Consider the following 19,898-nt stretch of genomic DNA (forward strand, 5'->3'; position numbering starts at 1 on the left):
CTGACTTCAGCTTAGGTCATGATTTCACGGTTTGTGGGTTCAAGCCCTATGTCGGGCTCTGTGCTAACAGCTCAGAGCCTGGAGCCTGCTTTGTATTCTGTGTCTCCCTCTTTCTCTGCCCCTCTCCCACTCACACTCTGTCTTTCTCTCTCTCTCTCTCTCTCTCTCTCTCTCTCTCTCAAAAATAAAGAAACATTTTTGAGGCACCTGGGTGGCTCAGTCAGTTAGGCTCCCGACTTTGGCTCAGGTCATGATCTCACAGTTCGTGGGTTCCAACCCCACATTGGGCTCTGTGCTGACAGCTCAGAACCTGGAGCCTGTTTCAGATTCTGTGTCTCCCTCTCTCTCTGCCCCTACCTTGCTCACGCTCTGTCTCTCTATGTCTCAAAAATAAATAAGCATTTAAAAAAATTAAAAATAAATAAATAAATAAATAAATAAATATTTTGTCAAAAGAAAAAGAAAATAAACATTTAAAATAATAATAGTAATAATAAAATCTTAAAAAGAAAAACGCAGTGCCACTGTTCTTTGGCCTCTCTGGTCTCAGATGGAGAAATCCATTATCATCCAATGTTTGTCTGTAAGTAAAGCCTCATTTCTTTGTGGCTTCTTTCAAGATTTTTTTTTATGCGTAGTATTCAGAAGTTCATTTATTTTTTTTAAATTTTTTTTTCAACGTTTATTTATTTTTGGGACAGAGAGAGACAGAGCATGAACGGGGGAGGGGCAGAGAGAGAGGGAGACACAGAATCGGAAACAGGCTCCAGCTTCTGAGCCATCAGCCCAGAGCCCGACGCGGGGCTCGAACTCATGGACCGCGAGATCGTGACCTGGCTGAAGTCGGACGCTTAACCGACTGCGCCACCCAGGCGCCCCCAGAAGTTCATTTATGATGTGTCTTTGTGTGGCCTTGTTTATTTATCCTGCGTGGAGTTAGCTCAGTTTCTTGAATAGGTTTATGATTTTGGCCACATTTCTAAAGTTTTCAGATATTTTCCTTCAAACATTTCAATACTTCTTTCTCTTTGCTCTCCTTCTGGGATGCCAATAACATAGATGTCAGCTCTTTTGTTATTGTACTACAGGTTTCTGAGACTTCGCTCACTTTTCTTTCAGTCTATTTTCGCTCCGTTGTTCGTTACAAAGCTGTAGTGATCGAGACAGTATGGTATTGGCACAAAAAGAGACATATAGATTAATGGAAGAGAACAGAAAACTGAGAAATGAACCCACAGCTACATGGTCAACTACTATTTCACAAAGCAGGAAAGAATATCTAATAGAAAAAGACAGCCTCTTCAACAAATGGTGTTGGGAAAACTGGATAGCAGCATGCAAAAGAATGAATCTGGACCACTTTCTTACACCAGACACAAAAATAAACTCAAAATAGATGAAAGACCTAAATGTGAGACAGGCAACCATCAAAATCCTAGAGGAAAACACAGGCAGTATCCTCTTTGACATTGGCTGTACCAACTTCTTACTAGATATGTCTCCTGAGGCAAGAGAAACAAAAGCAAAAATAAACTATTGGGACATCAGCAAGATAAAAAGCTTCTGCACAGTGAAAGAAACAATCGACAAAACTAAAAGGCAACCTACGGAATGGGAGAAGATGCTCGCAAATGACATATCTGATAAAGGGTTACTATCCAAAATATATAAAGAACTTCTAAAATTCAACACCTAGAAACCAAATAATCCAGTTTTAAAAAAGGGGAGAAGACATGAAGAGACATTATTCTCTGTTATTTAAGTTGGGTAAACCATATTGGTATATCCCCAAGTCTACTGGTTCAATCCTCTCTCATTTCTGCTCCAGCATTGAACTCATCCAGTTAATTTTTTAAAAATTTTGTTAAATGTTTATTTATTTTTGAGAGAAAGAGAGAGAATGTGTGTGAGAGAGAGCCGGGGAGGGTCAGAGAGAGAGAGAGGGAGACACAGAATCCGAAGCAGGCTCCAGGCTCTGAACTGTCAGCACAGAGCCCAACGTGGGGCTGGAACCCATGGACCACGAGATCATGACCTAAGCCCAAGTCGGAAGCTTAACCGACTGAGCCACCCAAGCACCCAAGCAGTGAATTTTTAACTTCAGTTACTTTATTTTTAAGTTTATACTGTCCACTTTGTTCTTTTTATAACTTTTCTCCCTTGCTGAGAGTTTGTACTTTTTCCTTTGTTTCAAAAGAATTCATAATCACTTGCTGAAGCATTTTTAAGACAGCTGCTTGAATATCCTTGCCAGAACATTCTGATTAACCTTGGTGTTAGCATCTTTGATGGTCTTTTCTCATTCAACTTGCGATGTTCTTGTTTCTTGGTATGAGGAGTGATTTTTTTATTGTATCCTGCACATTTTGGATATAGTATGAGGCTCTGGATTCTATTGAATCTTCATTTTTTAAGCAGGAAGTCCTCCTATTTTGAAGTCATGTGAAGGCTGGGTGTATCGGCTCCGTTTCCTGCTGAACTTCGCTGACATCACCTCCAAAAAGTGGAGCCAAGACTCCCACCACACCACCTTGTTGCAGACAGATGTGGTAGGCCTTCAGTCCCATCCTCACCCCATTAACATCTTTCTTGAAAAAGTGGTGCACCGACTCAATCCAACTTATTATCTCAAAGTGGGAGTGTAAGTTCAGCTCCCTACTGATGCGATGGGGGCTGAGGGCTACAACGCAGGGGGCTGACATAGCATTTCGCGGAAGGGGTAGAAGTTCAGCTCCCTACTGGTCCCAACTCATGAAGGGCGGGAGTGAAGTGTCAATTAGCTCCGCCCCTCACCACCACATTCTACCTGTTGATGCCAGTGGGGGGCGGGGAGGGTGGCAGCTCAGAAGACAGGGGGAGAAAGCAGAGTGTTGAGTAGCCCTGCTTCACACTGCCTCATTCAGCCTCCTTGCCGTGAAGTTGGAGGGGGAAGCTCAGCTCTCCGTTAAACCCCACTGACCTCCAGAAGCAGGGAAAGTGGAGCACAGACTGGCTCCAACTTACATTGCCTTATTGAGCCTCAAGGTTGCTAGATTATGGGGCGGAGATTCAGTTCGCCATTGGACTTGGTCAAATACTGTAATTTGATCCCTCCCCACCAGTGCTCTGCTCAAGAAAGGGCTGAAATCAATCCGAGATAACTCAGTGTTGGGACTTTGTGGGGACAATTGGGAAATATAGGGTTATTAAGAGAGCCTCTCTCTTTGTGCTGGACTTGAGGTTGGTGGGAGTAGACCTGGAAACTATGGAGACTGCTACCTAACGATTTAAGGAGAGTTTAAGACTCTTTTGTCTTCCCTATACAGTAAACACAGTGGTTAGGTACATATACCTGATTTCAAAATGTAGCTCAATTATGAGACTTTGGTCACAAAATTTTTACTAAGTAAAATGGAAATAATAAAAGTATATCCCCTACAGGGTTATTTCAAACATTTAATGAAGTAATGCACGTAAAGCAGTTCAACCAATGTTTGGCATGTTGTGAGTTCTCGCTAAATGGAAGCAGTGATGAATAATTGACAATGGTTGTTCATGGCAAGCCAATGTCTTCTCCTTTCCTTTTATCTTTCATAGGACTGAGCTCATGGTAAGTGCTTAATAAATATACCAGCACCAACCAATGTATCAGGAATTAGCAGATTAAAACCTGCTAACTCAATTTTCTATCCCATCACAATACTTGTTTTAATGTAAAGATTAGAGCTGGCTGACCAACTGTACCTTCACCATCTGCTGTCCCCACAACATAGCAGTACTGTCTCTCCCACATCTGTCTCTCCAGGGATTCTGTATCAAAAGCAATTTCCCATGAGACTGACATCCTTATAGCTGCACAGAATAAAAACTCCTTATCCACAGTAATGTAGAGACTCTTCCCTTCCTCCTCTAGTTTCCCAGTTTCCCCCTTGTCACTTTTTAAAAATAAACACAGTAGAACTTGGATTCGAGGAATAAAAGTTGTGAAGAACAGAACGTGAAAAAGTGTCAGATGACACTGGTATTAATATTGCGCTTCTGGAGTCGTGTTAGGGTTTTTAAACTGGTTGTGTAGTGAGAAATGCAGACAGATTAATAGCACCTTGCCCTCGCCGGCACAATAAGAACCATTCTGCCAGATTGCCAGAACCTCGAACAAGGGAGCTGTAAAGTGAGTTTTATCTGAAGGCGACCACATTCAAAGAGCTTTTCTTATTCCAAACTCTAATTGTCAACATCATCGGGGGAAAAAATGGCCTGGGATTTACCACTGTCTCATTCACCACAGCCTGGTTGGATCTTTTCAATCCACTTTGGTAATAGGTATGAGTATATCTCAAATGATATTTTTATTTGTAACACTGATCCTTGAGATATCATGGAATTTCTTTTTCTCCTAAACTACCCTGCCACTAATCTGTTTGTGGCAGTACTTAGTCCCATTTTTACTTCTCTCTATCATGCCTTTATGATCCCAAGAGTGGTATTCTCAGCAGAGGGTGATTCAGCCACTCCCCAGGGGGACATTTGGCAGTAACAAGAAATGTTCTCAACTATCACAACCTGAAGGAGAGTGAAGAGGTGCTGGCCAGTGCTATTGGCATCTAGTGGATAAAGGCCAGGGATGTTGCTAAACATCCTACAACATACAGGATGTTTTCTCTCCCCCAACAAAGCATCTGGCCTAAAATGTCAATAATGTCAAAGTTAGGAACCCTGATCTAGAAGCTGGAAAACAAGATCATATTTCCAAGATATCTTTGCAGCCAGAGTTCCACACATGCTCAATTGGAAAGCAGAAGTGAGATCCATGAGACCACAGCTGTAACGTCCTTCGGCAAACTCACTGGCAGTGGTGTTTCATTCTTCTGTGGAGTGGTTCTAGGTCTACCCTCTGACCCCTAGATCCCGAGTGGCAAGTGTTAGCAGCATCAAGGTTCCCACTGGAAGTATCCGATGGCTTATTTGCTCCTACTTGCATAGCATTCAATTTTGTTTCTCTGGCCCTCCTAGACATTCTTGTAAGTGACTTAATGGCCTATAATAAATCCTTTTCTGCTTAAACTAGTTAGAGTGCATTATTTGGTCTGCAATTAAGGATCCTAAGTAATACAGTAAGTGATTATAGGCAATCAATCTTCAAGAAGATGGGAATGTGAGATTGATTATAGTTTGAAATCAATGCAGATTTAGTTAGCATTAGAAGGTGGAACTCGTGTAGGCATTGGAGGACCAAGTGGCTGCTGCTATATGGGAAGTGGATCGATATGGTGGATTAAAGATGGTCACAGATTTTTTTGTCACTCATCCATCTGTTCCTTCCCTTTCCCTTGAACATAGGCCATCCCTATTATTTGATTCAGTGAGTAGAGAAAGACAAAATTAATCCTTGTAACTAACTTCAGAGGCAGGGCTTTAGATCTGTAGTATCTGCTTTTATCACTTAGAATACTCCCTTTTGGGATTTAGCCGCCATGCTGTGGGGAAGCCCAAGCAGCCATGAGACAGACTACTGGGGAGTAGAACCAAGGTATTCTTAGCTGATAACCCCACCCAAATTTCCAACCAACATCCAGCATCAACTACCAGCCATTTTGGTTATCTGTCTTGAATGTCCCAGGTTCTCTTGTCCCTCTGATGCTTGTCATCTTAGCAGTCACCACTAAATACAGTCAATCCACAAAACTGTGAGAGATAATGATTGGGTTATTATTTTAAGTCACTAAGTTTTGAAGTGGTTTGTTACACAGCAATAGATAACCAAAATAATTGGCTACTTCCAACTATATTGACAAGTTTAAAAAATAAAATGACAAGTTGAGGATTTAAATTCTCTACTCAAGACATAGCCAGGGAGTCAGTTTCTATAACTAACTTGAAAGAAAGTGGCTACAAAAATTAGATGCCGAGTCCAATTCTGTAGGATGCCCAAAATTCAACATAGATGGAATAAACAACCTGATTGGATCTCTTGTGTACAAGTTAGAGCACTGATTTGGAAAGAATAAGATGTTGAGAATAGAAATCGTTACATTTGAGAGAATTTGAATGATTCTGAGGACATCTAACCTCCCAAATCTGCCAACAGAAATTTATTGCCAGTGGAAGGAGCCCCTCTTTCTCTATCTGATGACGCTGGTCCTGTCCAGTAGAACAACCAAGAAAGACATCATCTAAGGTAGATATCATCACAGAAATACCAGTTATTCCCCTGCCTGAATATACTACTTCTCAGAGGCTCCAAGCCTACAACTAGAGTCAGGGGCATCAACAAGTCAACAAGCCCTGGGGCATGAGTTAACTGATAAAAGAGGGGGCACACTCAAAGAACTAAGAGATTTTGCAGCTGAATTTAGTGATATGAGTTTATTTACCAGAATGGGTTCACAACTCTCTTTTCCAGTTATTATGGCATGTGGCACCATGAGCAGCAAAGTCTCCCATGACACCCTGTATGAGGTGGTGAAGAAAGTCCTTCATGGGAACCAGTGCACGTGCCTAAAGTTTTTGGAGATGGTGGAGTTTCAGATCATCTTGAAGAACAATGACGCTCAGAAGGACAAATGCTTCTGGAGCACTGTCAGGCTTAAGTCCACTCCCCACCCCAAGTTCACCATCTGTGTTTTGGGGGACCAGCAGCACCGTGATGAAGCCAAGCCTGTGGATATTCCCCACATGGAGACTGAAGAAACTCAACAAGAATAAAAAAAAATTAGTTAAGAAGCTGGCCAAGAAGTATGATGCCCTTCTGGCTTCAGGATCTCTGATTAAGGAGCTCCCACAAATCCTGGGCCCAGGCCTGGCAAGGTCCCTTCCTTGCTGACCCACAATGAGGACATGGTGGCCAAAGTGGATGAAGTGAAGTCCATGATCAAATTCCAGATGAAGAAGTTGCTGTGTCTGGCAGTGGCCAGATGATGACAGATGATGAGCTTGTGTACAACATCTACTTAGCTGTCAATTTCCTGGTGTCATTGCTCAAGAAGAATTGGTGGAATGTCCAGGCTTTATACATCAAGAGCAGCACCATGGGCAAGCCCCAGTTCCTGTACTAAGCCACAACTTAATAAACCCTAGTGCTACCATTATTTGTCTGCCTCTGACTAGGGAGAGGTGTTTTGTGAGCTGACATTGCATGCCATAGCACTGTGCTGATGACTGCAGTTTCTGGCGCTCAGTGATGGATAATCATTTTCTCCACACTGCAAACCAGAAAGTGCCTTCTATCTTCAAAACTGCACAGTCTTATTTAGATCTCTTGGATACTTATAACATGTAACAGTAGGGTTGTTAACCAGGACTGAAGTTTTTCTGGTAACCCTGAGAGGGACAGATATGGACTAGGATTCCAGCTTCAATTGTTCCCACTGCTTACTAGTGGAAAGAGGGGTAAGATCTTCACATTGAAGACATTTACTCAGCCCTTGGCAGCGTGCCTAACCTGTGCCTTGAAGTTGCTTCCCTTTATGCCATGGATTCTTCCCGTATGCTTTTTGTTTGGTTTTATCCCTGTAAGTTGTGAGTTTGGGCTCTTGGTCTGTAGGGATCACAAGGAATATTCCAGATGGAGATTGGGTTCCTAGATTCTTCAGATGGGAGTGGCCCACAACCCTGAGAAATTGAACTAGTGTTTGCCTATCTGACCCCCACAATGAATATACTATGTTCAGGGTAGTAATTTACTGTGTGAGATGTTTAGGAAAACACAAGTCAGAGACACGTACAATATTGTAATCCATTGTCCCTATTTTCTAAGGGAGCTTACCAAATGGGTAAAACCAGGTTGTGGAAACTTCTAGGCCTTTTGCTCAGCAGGTAGGCTCTGCTCACTTCCTGACCTGAGGCACTTCCCTGTTGGAGTTCTTGCCTCTGGCACCAAGTACTGGAAAGCTGGTTTTTGGTGCGGTAGGAAATACCTGTGATTTAACCTTTTGACTGGAATCTTCTTGATTTAACTTTGGTAAGGTAACCAATTCATCTCTCCATCGTTTAATACAGCTGGAAGTCTATTCCAAACCATAAATTAAAATGTTGCACTTTCTCGAAACAAGCTTGAACCATGAAGAAGAATACAAGGTTTTCACCAGAAACAAACAAATAAATAAATAAATTAAAAAAAAATAATAAATGAAATAAATGGGCTCACTCAGGCATCTGGGAGTGGTTCTAAATGGCTGACAGAACTCTTGACTCAGTGGTGGCCTACTGACTTTGTAAATAAAGTCAATAGTCATGTAATTCCTTAATACAATGTAAGGAGAAAAAAAGGTAAGGAGCAAAGAATGCTGGAGTAAATTTGTTGTAATTCATCCACTCACCCACCTTTGAGAGTGTTCAAAAAACACTCCCTTACCAAAGCATTGAGAAATACTTTGATGAGAAGGATGACAGAATCTTTGAAAATCACTGTAGTGGCTGTACTCTAAGCTAGAAGTGAAAATGCAAGACGCTGCCACTGAGAAGGGCTTTCTGATCTGAGTGGTGTTGATAGGCTGGCACAAACACCAGAGGCAAAGGGAGCATGCTAGGCCACATGGTTGAAAAGACAGTCAGAATGGTTTGATCCCATAAGGGTCTCTACCCTGTGGTCTTTAAGACAGCTAACTAAGGTCCAACTTGACCCAAGTCTTGAAAAACTCAAACAGGTGAATAGAAACTTGACTTCCATCAGCATGACAAAGGATCATCATCTGATCCAATTCTGAGAACTTGATCTCAGAATTGAGCCAGAATTCCTTGAAAAAGGGGACAACCTTAGCAACCCCCAAGCAAAGAGCTTGCAATAATAGCATGTGTTTCAAATATCCTTCCTGGTCTTCCCCAAAGGAAACGGTGGTCCTGTGCCATTGTAACTGTGCAGTAGGAAACAGGAGATATATAGACCTTTATGGCATCATTAGACTGCATTATTCTGAGTTATCATTAATTCCTGGGACCTCGTAACACAATTGTGGACCAAGGCTGAAGGGGAGCTGATAGCAGAGTTTAGGCCTGGACCACCTAACAGTGGTTCAATGGATATATGAACCCATGTTAGTTCTTTCCCTAGTTCCTGAGTTCAGTCAAAGGGAAGCTCCTGGAGCTTTCCTCCATATACAAATAGTAAACCAAAGACAATAATAGTTCCTATAAGAATACAAAGATTAATGCTACCAAGACTTGGAAAATCAACACTATCACAATCCCATTTTGTTTGCCTATGTAATCTGTGCAGAAGATGGATGGATCTTGGAGAATTATAGTGGCTTATTCTAAGCTTAATTAGGTTTGACCTCAATTGCAGCTAGTATTCCAGATGTAGTCTTCTTAGTGAAGCAAATCAATACAGCCTCTGGCACCTCGCATGCAGATACTGATCTGTCTAATGCATTTTTCTCTATCCCGATTAGCAGAAAATACCAGAAGTGATGATTAAGTGACCATAAGGCTGACAATTTAAAAGGAGTCCAGAGCAAGAGAAGGTTCTCCAGCTGGCCCAACTTGGCCATTTGGCTTTTGAGATACCTCAGATCCAATGATGTTTGATTTGTAATTGATCAAGTTGCTAAATGAAGCTTGCAGAAAGAAGTGTTAGGAGAATCATAGTTGCAAACCTTCAGAGATTGGTAGGAAAGTCATGTTCCTTTCTCTTTTTTAAAAACAGCTCTTTCTATGAGGTGACTGTTGGCTCAGTCAGTTAAGCATCTGACTCGCGATTTTGGCTCAGGCCATGATCTGAAAACTGTGAGACAGAGCCCCATGTTGGGCTCCATGCTGGGCATGGAATCTGTTTCGATTCTCTCTCTCCCTATCCCCCTCACTCTTTCTCTCCTTCTCTCTTTCTTAAAAAAAATGGGAGGAAAATAATTAAAAAATAAAAAATAAATTAAAAAAATTTAAAAAACAGCTCTTTCTCAACATACCCAAATGCCACGAATCCATGAACACTGACATCATGATATGGGAGTTGTCTAATCCACGGAGCCATAAATTCAGGCAAGCCCTGCATCAGTCCATATTCAAATGGATATGATATAAACAGAAATAGGTTTGAACAAATCTTTAAGATATAACTTATTTACCAGAGGCCCATACTTCCAGCATAGTTACTCCTGCCATATTGGTGTCCCAAACTTCTGAGAGTTCATATGATCAGTTGACTGAGGAGGAAAATCAAGCCTGATTTATGGTGCCAGTGAGAAATGGAATGCTATGCCATTTCAATTTCACTCAAGAATGGCCTTGGAGGACAATGGAGAAAGGGAGAATTTTCCAATATGTAGGATTTTAAGCAATTAGTCTTGTGATGCAAGGTCCAGGCATTTGGAAGAATAAGATTAGATGATTGGTAACAAGGTTTGAATGAAGGATGAGCAACTCTAAATGGGCCCAGCATAAGGGCATAGTTGTGGGCATCTGGGTGGCTCAGTCAGTTAAGCATCTGACTCTTGATCTCTGCTCAGGTCTTCGTCTCAGGGTCATGAGTTCAAGCCCTGCACTGGGCTCCATTATGGTGTGGAGCCTCATTAAAAAGAGAGAGAGAGAGTCAAGAAAGAGTAGTTGGACCCATGCGAATGCTCAGAAAATGTAGTCATTGCATAGGAAGTTCTCAATAATCATGTTGCAAATTATACCCCTGTGGATATCTGTCAACCTCTTTCTAAACACTCTAGTGACGAGGTTCATGGACGATATGGTCACGGTGGCAAAGAAAGAGTGATACACAGGTTTAATAACAAAATTAATTCTGGCTATCATATTGCTCAGCACACCAGAGTCTTGCTTGCATTCTGCATCACTGTCTGAGGACCAAATTGCTATCTGGTAGCAACTGATTACATTGAACATGAAGGGACAGAATTTGTCCTTACTGGAATAGATACTCATTCTCTGCATGGATGTGTATTCCTCGTTCGCCACAGTCCCACCAGGCACGGACTCACTAAATACTTTGTTCAAGATCATGGTATCACATACAACACCATCTCTTCATTGTATAGCAGAAGAAATCAGGAAGTAAGTTTCTAATGTTCATGGGGTTTACTTATGTTTCCATGTACCTCCTCATCCATAAATAGTTGGTCTTACAAAATGATAGAATGACAACACTACTGGAGACAACATTTTGAGAGATCGAATAACAGTCCAATAGCCTGTAATATATGCTCTGAGCAAAGAAGACACCAATATTCCTCCTAGAGTGGATTCATTCCTCTTGTAGCCAGAATCTAAGGGAGCAGGAAACACAAATGGGAGAGTCAGCGGTTCCTCTGACTATCACAACTAATAATAAACCATCTAAATAAGTATTTCCTTTTTATTTCCATGATTCTGGACTTTGCTGATTTAGGACGTCTTCCTCCACAAAGGCCACAATCATTCAGTATGAAGCTGAGACTTCCTATTGGCCACTCCATGTTCCTCAAAAGAAAGTGTTGGCTAACATGATCAATCTTTGCTATGAAGAGGGTGTCTGCCACATAATATAAGTGAGGGAAAGTAATAGGAGAATCCAAAGGTTCCTGCTGCTGCCTTTCCAATGATAAAAATGAATGAAAGATGCCAGAAGCACCAAATTGGTAATACTCCCAACCCCCTAGAAACGAATGACCCACTAGATGAACCCCAGCAGGATGGATGCTGACTGAAGCAAAGTGAAAATGGACTTGGATGTAGAGGAAAGGAGTTTTGAATGTGAGTGCCCCCTTTCCCTTGGCACATCACCAGGACTGGGTGATAATACACATGAAATGTTTGCATTATATCTTTAATTAGAAATGTTGCTGATTAGTAATGAGGTCAAGCATCTTTTCATATGCTTATTGGCCATTTGGATTCCCTCTTCTTTAAATAACTCTATCGAGTTATTTGTCTGTTGTATTAAGCTGATGGTACCCAAGATGCAATCTACAAAATCACAAGATCAATACTCTTTCAGGAAAATCTGCAACATATATATAACATATATATATATGTTAATGTCATATCAGCAAAGTAACATAAAATGGTTACTACCTATAATACTCTAAGAAGGTCTTTATGAGTCCAAACGTTGACCCTCAGATAATGGAACATGGCATGGAGAAGAATGAAAAAGTTGGTTGACTTGCTCAGAAGTCTATAACCCCTGTCTTCCCCACCCCCTGCCACACACATAGCATACCTGGGAAGAATTGGGAACCCCAAAAAAGCCCAGGGGAGAATAGAAAGTTTTGCTCATTCCAAACAGGAAAACATCATGGAAAATGTGAACTGAAAATAACGAAGAGAAAAGAAGAGGCTGCAGCTTTAAATAGTAATGAGTCAGGCAAGGCTGTATTGCCCAGGCTTCGAGTCAAAGGCGGGAGTGAGTCAGAGCTTTATAAAGGTCACCCTTCACCCACCTTTCCTGTGCCTCCCAGGCTGTTCACCACTGTTAACCACGGTGGGGGCATCTCACCACCCACATCATGCAGAGGACCAGATCTTCACTCTTTTGCTTTTCCACAGCACAGCTAAAAGGTAGACTGTCTGTGTGGTCCTCCCAGCTGGCAAGAAGCGCAGAGTCCCAGGAGAAAAGGATTTGTAATGACTGTGAGAGCCTGGCCACCTCCCTCCTACAGCTGCCAAGCCTTGCGTTTTCTTACATTGTTTAGGTTGATACACCAACATGCTACTCTTAAAGGTAAAGATGATTCCACTGATCCACTCCCCAGTAGAGTTGTTGAGACATACAACTCATCCTACATGAGTTGTTGAGACATAATCAGAGAACATTAAACATGGTAGAAAGTTAGAAGCCAACAAGGTCAATACGTAGCATATGCATACATACACACACTCTCTTTTCCTACAACCATGGCAGACATCACCAATCAATCATGGAACTCTTTCCTTTTGAGCCTGGATATAGCTCTAAAAGTCTCCTGTATTCAATGCTCCTTAAAAACAGATCCAAGCTGCCATGTGAAATTAACACAGTTTGCCTCCCTGACCGACCTTTATCTAGAGATGATAGAGGGTTCAGAGGGGGAAATGAGTTGTTTAATAGCACAAAAGAAGTAAGCACCAGAGCCAGGGAGAGTGGGGCAGGGTGAGCGTTGGAAAAGGAAAAGAAACTCAATTTATTGAGTGAATTTGTGCCATGTCAATTGAGGCATTGGGCTTGCAGCTTTGCACATGTTATCTTGGAACAGAATTCAGGTGTTGTGAGTGTGCTGAATCAGTTATTCTCTTGATCAGCGCCCTTTATGGACAATAGCACAGGTATACATGACAAAGTGCCAAGATCATGGCTATAACGGTGGCCATGGGCTAAGTGGTGTTAACTAGGTCATGGGTGCAGTGTGATGAAAGCCACAGTCTTGCTATTCTTACCCCTGGGCTCTAATCAGACACTTCCCTTTAGCATTATGACTTTGGATCTATGCCCAGAAAGCATGGCATCCTTAAAGGCATCTGCCATGCCTTATCATTTGACAACCTCAGCCATGTACAAGAACCATTTGCTTGGCACAGAAAAACCTGCTCCAGGACCACAGTGTATCAGTGGGAAATACTGTGCTTTTCCACCATAGCCAAGCATTACCCTCCTCACAAAAGGAGCCAAGTAAGAAAATGAGAAGCTCAGTACAACCTATCTCCTCTACCAGATACCATTTAACCCTCCATGACATGTCCCATTACCACCATCACCACCACTGCCACTGGGCATGATAATGGCATAGATATGAAATGACATCATTACCACTGATGATGATACTAAAGTTATCTAACTAATCACCACTGTACTCTTTCACTGTGCCATAAAATTTTGTTAGCATTTGCCAGTTCCTCTGAGATCTCATAGAGAATGATTTGGGGAAACAAATTCAACAGCAAATGATCAAAAAAACATTTTCATATAACGTAGAATGGTCTTTGAATTCAGACAGGCATGGGTTCATGTCCTGACTCTGTCCCTTAATTATGTGACCTCAGGCAAGTTACTTCACTTCTCTGACCCTCAATTTCTTTGACTATAAAATGAAATGTGGACAATAATGAGACAATGAAGATGAAATATTTATCACAGGCCTTGGCACATAGTAACCTTTTAATAAGTGTTTACTATTATTGCATATTTTAATATTAAGAATAATAAGCAATGAGTAGCAATAATTCCTATTAGAATAATAATGGTGATAACGAGAATGATAATGGATGCTCTTTAGCCCCCATCATTGCATTCACCATTTTTCTAACCCGTTTTCACATTGTCCCAAATAAGACTTTCTCAGAAGGGCTTTTGTTCATTGCGTTTCTCAGGAAATGGCCGTCCCTTCTCCCTCTGTCCAAAGGATTTCATCTTTAAAGCCAAGCTAAATATCTCCTTCTTCTGGGAAGCTCACTGCCTAAGCCCCACCTTTTGTCTTCGACCCTCTAAGCATGCTCGTTGGTACTTCTGCCTATCTGCACATAAGTATTGTGTACCAACATTGCACGGAGCATTATGATCATATCACATATCACATATCACATTGTGCTCAGGTCTTGGTGTACCCAATTTTCCATATTCCTCCTCTATAGGGAGACACACTCCATTTTCCTTGTTCATTGCTAGACCCTTAACACGTAGAAAATTACATAGTATGCGCTCAATACTTAATAAATGAATAAGTAACGTTTTCCTTTTCCCCCCAAAACGATTAGGAGCTTCAGGGCAACACCTTCTAAAGCAGACATTCCTTTATAGTCTGTTTACTGAGACTGATACAGTATTACTCAATAGTTGAATAAAATAGCTAGCAATACAGAAATTCAATGATAAATAATATTAAAGTGTGTGTCCATCACATCCTCACTAGATTATAAGCTCCTTGGGGGTAAAAGTCATCTCTTTTTCAATCCTGTGCTTCCTGAAGTGCCTAGCAAGCACCATGAAATGCGCATGTATAATAAGAGCTTAGCTATGTCAAATGGAATTGAATAGAATAGCACAAGCGTCTGCAGAAATGTTCAAACGCACACAAGAGGCAACAATAAAACTGCGAACTCATACCCGGTTCCTCTGCAGCATTGGCTCAGATCTTAGAAAAGCACTATCTATAATTAGGCATTTTGTTCTTTTTATATCTGAGGGATGAGAAAGGAGCTCTTACTTTCTGGGTGGCTGGGGAAGCAGAAAATAAACGCACTGTCTGAAACAGAAATGAAGATCCTTCCATTCTTTCCGTCTTATCACCAGAACCCTGATTAAATGTGCCAGTCTGCATTTCCACATTCTTAAACGGACCCTCTTTATGGTCGAAGCCTTGTCATACTTGAGCAAATGTATCTCTTTCCACTGAAGGCTACGTTGATAAACAAAGATTAGACACATTTAGTGTCTAGGAAACATTACGTAGCTACTGTGGCTAATGACCTTCTTCTCATTAACCCATATATAGTAATGAAAGGTGGTAGCTACCATTGATTGGGTGCATATGATGCGGCCAGTTAAGTGAGTCACAGGTATTATGCCATGTAGTTTTTACCAAAACCCTATAACTACATTATTATTATTATTATTATTATCATTAATTATTATCACTATTCATACGTATTTTAAAAAATCCAAACCTGGGACTGGTAAAATCTGAATATGGCCTGTAATTTGGTTAATAGTGTTGCATCAATGTCCATTCCCTGACATTGAGAACTGAACCTAATTGAATCTATTGAATCTAATATGTTATCATTGGAGGAGGCTGGGGAAAGAGTGCAAGAGAGCTGTGTGTACTATTCCTACAACTCCTTGCAGGTCTAAAACGATTTCCAATAAAACTGTGGTTGTGTTCTTTTTCAATAAAAAAGAATCCTGGGACGCAGGGAGGTTAAACAGCTTGCCCAGATCACAAAGTTTGTATATGAAGAGGTCAACGTGAACCACCGTTCACCTGATACTGGAGCCCAGGCCTCTGCCGTCAGTTATGCTGCTTGCAGTCCATGCTTCTCCTTTCAGAAAAGAAGAGCTCTTTAGCATCCCATTGCCCTCCTCATCTTGGCTACTGGGAAGCTCAGAGCTAAATCTGCTGAACCATAGCATCTGCTGACTGCTGTTACTGATATATCAATTTCATTCCTCTCAGGTCAATTTCTTTCCAGCATCCATCCACTTTGGTCTTTCTTAGATTAATTTTATCACTTTAAAAAAATGTTCTGCCTTGGGTAGGTCCCTTCAATCCTTTTAGAAAATATTTTGGGTTATGAATAAAGGTAAGGCTCTTTCTCTTCAAGGGTCAAGAATACGCTGACCTTCAAGGTCCTAAACCTGGACATCAACTCATACCATTCAGCCAGCATTCCATAGTCCAGATGCTAAGACTAGGAAGACACCCAAGGCAAGCGATGAGATATGAAACAATGGCTCCAGGTTGCAGAAGGTTGAAAGGCCTTCCCTATCTTTATTTTGCTTTCTGAAAATTAAATACTTGGCAGGGCTTTCCTTGAACTAATTAGCACCCTTCTTCACATTTTAAGTAACTGCTCATTTAGAGCAGTGAATGATTGCACTGAGATTAGAGTACAGGGAAAATCTTTCTATTGGGAATAATCTACTTATCCGGCTGTTTGTTTGAAGCAGAGATAAACAGAGATTTTTTTTTCCCCCTCTTGACATGCCAGGCATAAGAGAGAACACAGTGATTAATGAAACTCTGCTTTTCGCCAATAAATTTCTGACTTCAGATACAAGCTCATAGCTATTGAGTTTTCTGGGAATTTTTTTTCCTTTCTTTCTTTTCTTTTCTTTCTTTTTTGTTTTAACCAATAGGAAAAAGAAAGTGGCACCATCCAGATTCTCGAGCTCATTTAAATCTGTTACATTGTGAACTATTTTTGGTTCTTAAAACGGTTTAGGTAATTTTTCATTGGTTCTCCTGGGAATGCCACTTTGTGCTCTGTTATTTATAATCTGCAGAAATTAATTATGCTGCTAATTAACAGCTTGCAAACAAATTATTGCTCAAGGAGTTATTTATTCAGTTATGAAAACACAACTTCAGGGGTCTGTGTAGATTCTTTCTGACAGCTCTTTTATTTCTTGCTTTTGTTTCTGAGCCTTTCTGCTTCTAAGGTTCAGTGAAGTTCTGCTTGGAGGGGATGACAATTAGTCAGGATCTCAGTAGCTGAAGCTGGGTCAGCTGCTCAACGAGGGGGGAGCAGAAAGGCCAGAGGGGTGCATAGCCGGCTCAGGATGCATCCTGGGGTTGAGAAATTCCTTATGTGAGTGGTGGCTTCTGTGACAACCACTGCAAGGCTGCATGTGCCAATTTTTGCACCTCCCAGGATTTTAGGACAGCTCTGGAGACTTCAGGTAAGAAGGAAGGCAGACATGTAAACACATTCCACATACAGCCCTACTCCCCATGCCCATACTGATGGCAGACAGCAATAATGGATCACAGAGCTACTTCAGCCTCTGAATCATTCTCAACACAGTCCTCCGCGTAGGAATTACCAATTGTTGGTGTCTCTGGTAGCAGGAAAAATGCTGGGCAAAGTGAGTGGTTTGAGATCCCCAACTCAGGTAAACAATTGCCCTTTCCAAATCAGGCCAATGGGATGGAGGAAGCTGTAGATGAGAAACCTCTTTCTCCCTTGGCCAGACTTCAGAGGGGCCCTCAGAACACAGTCTGACTCCTAACGGACCCCACCCCGCCCAGGGAGACACCAACAAACTGGCTATTGGCGAAGACATAAAGAGCCAGTTCCGGGGGAAGGGCCATGTTGGATAGGGCCTGCGGGAGTAGGGAGTCCAACACAAAAGCTAAAAGAAGCACCACTACCTGGTTCTGATTCTTTGTACTGTTCAGTGACCGTGAGATCCTGAGTGAGTCTCTGTCTGTCTGGTCCTTACAGTTTCATCTGCTAAATGAGGGAGGTATGAGTGTCTAATGGTCCAATTGGACACGTGTTGCAGGTGTTGGATGCACGTGGAGCCACCCAAGGCCAGGTCCATTCCGATTAGACACATAAAGCTGCTAAGGGACTCACTAACCCCTTCGTGCACTCAGCCAAGGGGGAGCAGAGCTGGGCTCCAGGATCAAATTGTAGCATGCTGAAGAGAATAACAGGGGAAAAGCAAGGACAAAAGTCACTGTGTTAGCACTGGATGGTTGGCACACACCAAACAGCATTTATCCCTAACTTCAATGGAACCCAAGCCACCCTGTGGCTCTGGAGACCTGCAGCCCCCCCCCAAGTTTCCCTCACTACTTCAACATCCCTGGAACGTGTCTTCCCCTCTGTTAACTTACCAGCCCGCCTCTCACAGATTCCAGAAGCCAAGACCTAAACCACCATCAAATGCATTTACTTTCTTTAAGCCCCTCTCTTAAAGCTAAGAAACAAGGACCCACATTCACCTGATCGTCAGAAAAGCCCAGAACCTTGGCCACGTATCCCCATGGTTAGATACTCCCATGCTGTCCGGACTGGAGTTTTATCACAAGCCAGACCAGAGGTCCCTGCAGCATGAGCTATTGGCTCCCACCTCACAGAACTCCAGACTGCCAGTCCCCAAGAAAACACCCCTTCCCTGGGGTGCCTGGGTGGCTCAGTCAGTTAAGCGTCCAATTCTTGGTTTCGGCTCAGGTCACGATCTCAAGGTTCATGAGTTCGAGCCCCACGTCGGGCTCTGCACTGACAGTGTGGAGCCTGCTTGGGATCTCTCTCTCCCTCTCTTTCTGCCCCTCCCTCCCCCCACTTTTTCTCTCTCTGAAAATAAACTTTAAAAAAAAAGAAAACACCCCTTCCTGCTCTCAGACCTCAGGCTCTGCCTTCGCAGGGCAACCAAAGCACAGCTGACCTTAAATGCAACTTATTCTCTCAGACAAATTGTAGACAGCCAAAACCTGAGTGACACTTTCTGAATTTCCATCAACAGATTGAACCAACTAGATGTCCGCGAATGCCACACATTTTATGCACAAGGTTCTTCCCTGCACACTCCTTTCCTTGAGGCTCACAACCAGTCTCTGAGGTGCTGAGAGTTAGACTCCCCATTTCACAGATGACCTTTAGAAAAGTTAAGCAACAGCCCCCACGTCGCACAGCCTGGAACTGGCGGAGCTGAGTCCTGAGCCTGTGATGTGTGATCGCTGAGCCTGTACGGTGTCCACATGACCAAGTTTCCAGGCGTGTCTTTGCTCCGTGATCGGCACCAGGGAACCTCAGTAAGTCTCAGCTCAGTCTCACGAGGCAACCATGACACTTCCTTTCTCAGATCCCTCTCCAAGCAGTACGCCCCCATCTGGAAGACCTTCCAGCCTGTGGGAGGCTAAGTGCAGCAAATGATGCACAGTGGTCTGAATCTGAGTTCCAGCCCTAACCTGATTAGCCTTCTGACATCAGACAAGTCCCCAAAGTGCTAGGAGCCTCGAGTTCCTCATTTGGAAAAGGGCAACAACGAACTCGTACCACGCACAGGGAGACGTATAGGAGGCTGTCCCTTACAGCCTGGTTCACCATAATAAATATGGGAAATAATTTAACTATCCATCAGTGGGAGAGTGAACAATAGACTGATGTTTAGTCATAAAATGGAAGCATCTACCTCAGTTGAAATGAACAAACTAGATATACATGTATTAGGGTGGATAGCCTTCAAAACCACAGAGCGAATAAAACAAAAAGCAAATGCGTAAGAGGCGTGTCATACAATATATGGTGTTTATTCCGGATTTTTCCATTTATATACCTATATACTAAAAGAATAAAAACACCTGGACGGTGATACTCAATAACCTCAGAACCTTGTTTCCCCTGAGAAGGGACGGAAAAGAAGGCACGTGAGTAAGAATTTTGTCGTTTCTGATGTGACTGCTACATGATTGCCTTTCGGTCCAGTTCATGTTACAGTGAATTTTCAGTAACTTGGGGTTTTCCTCATTGAATCCTATTTTTGATGCATCATGTAGTCTCAATATTTCTAGGAGACT

At 42.2% G+C, this 19,898-nt stretch overlaps 1 long non-coding RNA gene and 1 pseudogene across 1 annotated transcript in view; one reads left to right on the forward strand and one right to left on the reverse strand.

Moving 5' to 3' along the window:
• The window catches only part of LOC123579144, a 393,386-nt gene that overhangs the window by 328,568 nt on the left and 44,920 nt on the right, over window positions 1-19,898 (reverse strand). The gene's annotated exons all lie outside the window — the stretch shown is intronic.
• Window positions 6,301-7,034, forward strand: LOC123579143 (annotated as a pseudogene).

Source organism: Leopardus geoffroyi, chromosome E2 (assembly GCF_018350155.1).
Source record: "Leopardus geoffroyi isolate Oge1 chromosome E2, O.geoffroyi_Oge1_pat1.0, whole genome shotgun sequence".
NCBI classification, from domain to species: Eukaryota; Metazoa; Chordata; class Mammalia; order Carnivora; family Felidae; genus Leopardus; species Leopardus geoffroyi.